This window comes from Pteropus vampyrus, unplaced genomic scaffold, assembly GCF_000151845.1.
Source record: "Pteropus vampyrus isolate Shadow unplaced genomic scaffold, Pvam_2.0 Scaffold66, whole genome shotgun sequence".
Classification (NCBI taxonomy): domain Eukaryota; kingdom Metazoa; phylum Chordata; class Mammalia; order Chiroptera; family Pteropodidae; genus Pteropus; species Pteropus vampyrus.
In genome coordinates, this window is record NW_011888847.1 from 7,991,543 (window position 1) to 7,993,896 (window position 2,354).

The window sequence follows — 2,354 nt, forward strand, 5'->3', positions numbered from 1 at the left end:
TTAAAATCACTTTTAGTAAATGCTTCATGTTCACATGAAACAAAATGAATTCTGCAATCGTTGGGTGAAATATTCTATGTATCTATTAATTGTGTCAATTTTATTAGTCAGGTTGTTTAAATGTTGTATATTCTTCCAATTTTTGTCTCTTTATCAGTTACTGAGAGATGTGTTGAAGTTTCCTACTATGATTCTAGATTTGTCTATTTTTCTTGCAGTTTCAGCAATTTTTTTGCTTTATGTACTTTGCAGTATATTGCTTGTTTTATACAAAATTATAATTTATATCTTCCTTATGGGTTAATATTTTTATTATTGTGAAATATCACAGTTTATTTCTAATAATGCTTCTTTTCTTAAAGTCTACTTTATATGTCATTGTGTAACTATACCAGCTTTTTTGGTTTAGTGCTTACATAAAATCTTTCTTTCTATTCTTTTAACTTTCTTTGTGTTATAATTTTAGGTTTTAACTCTTGCATCTTTTGTAAAAAGCATATACATTTCGAAACCATTGTTTTTATATTTTTAAATTTTTATTTGTTTTATTTATATATTTTTAGTTGGAAATGTTTATATCAGTACAGTGAAATGAAATCTTAAGAGACACCAGATGTCATCAGTTTGGATATCATTAATTTATTACAAAAGAGAGACATGGAAATTATTTACACGATAAGATTTCAGAATTTCGGTGGAATGGGCAGCATCATGTAATGTAGTGATTTATTTCAGTCTACATACTTTCCAAGACTGTCACCACCTCTAAGTAAGAAATAATCCTTGTTGTCTAGAACTATTTGGTGCCACCATATTAAACAACTTTATCTCCAACTTTCACACTAACCTTTTGAATCTCTCTACCTTTTCCTTTAGAGCCCGATCCAACAGCTACTACTGTCACTTGCAATACTTTTCCTTGAGGTTTTTCTGGAAGCATAACGCCTCCTTTATTGACAGTTTTAGCAGCACTCTTTTCTACTAATCCTCGGCCAAAGACAGGGAGTACTTTCTGAAGTGTCTGTCCTCCCATAACTCTGGCCATCGCAGTTTGTACTCTGATCATCTTTGTTTTTTAATGGAATATTATGCCATTTATACTGAGGATTAATTAATGATATATTTGTGTTTATAGCTAACATCTTACTATTTTGTGTGCTACAAATCCCACTTATTACTTGTTCCTTTTTATCTTTTTCTTGCCTTTCTTTGACTTGAGTGAATTATCTTATTGCTATGTTTTTTCTTAAACTTTTTATACATTATACGGTTTACACATACCTTTACTACTTTCTTAATTGTAACCCTAGAGTTTACAACATGTATCCTGAACTTGTTTCAGCTTAGTATAAATTAATACTTTTACTACTTCTTTGACAAAATATCCTTGCTGGTATCACCATGAGAGGTCTACGGCAATCTGATCTGTTATTCTGGAGCGGACATAGGTCCTCGCTATTTATGGAAACCGACTCTTGTCTGGTTTTCTCCTCCCTTTGGGTTCAAAAAATCCAAATTCAAGCCATTTCCCTTTTCCTGGAACCAGAGAATTGAGTCTTTTGCCTCCCTGAGTCTTTAGGAAATCACATCTTAACCTTCCCAATGGAGAGAAGGGGAAAATATTTCTCATTTTTCCATGATAAGCCCATAGGCAAGAAAACAAGACATGATTTCTTAATCTACTTATCCTGCCACACCTACTAATATTACTTGGGTTTTGTAGCCTTGATTTAGAATCTAGCCATAATTAATCACACTATTTTCATGGGAAATTAATTCCAAGTTACAAACTTTAGAGAACTTTGAGAACCCAATATATTCATTATACGTAGATTCGCTGTTTAATAGCATTTTTTTTTTTTTTTTGCAGCGAAATAAAAAATTGCAAAGACCAGTGATAAGGTTCATCATTAGTATAGGAATACTATGGTAACTTTGCTTCAGAGCTCTGCTCTAATGCAAACACCTACAAAACAGGTGAACACTAAGAAATGTATGATATCTTACCAAATTGCAAGATATTTTTGTCTTTAGTTTTCTTCGCCAGGACACAAATGACATAGAGATAGAGAGAGGTAATCATTTCAGGGCTACAACCCCCGGAGGTACCCTGTGGAGTTAAAATGCAGAGGTAGGTAAAGTTTAATTCAGGGAACTATATTTTGAATATTGTAGCAATTAGGCCAAAGGAACACAACATAGTGGCCTGGTTTAACAAAACATTACAAAGATCTACTAGGAAACTTGCCAGGGACAAAATGGTGGTAGTTGGGACCTAGACCATAGTAGCTGCTGCTTTTGCTAAAAGTAACTGCACTGATTCCTAAGTTTATCTCATTCTGTGATACCCAACT

At 32.9% G+C, this 2,354-nt stretch overlaps 1 pseudogene; it reads right to left on the bottom strand.

The window, feature by feature from the left end:
- Nucleotides 1-543: 543 nt before the first annotated feature.
- LOC105292945 lies at nucleotides 544-1,228 on the bottom strand (annotated as a pseudogene).
- Nucleotides 1,229-2,354: the final 1,126 nt, after the last annotated feature.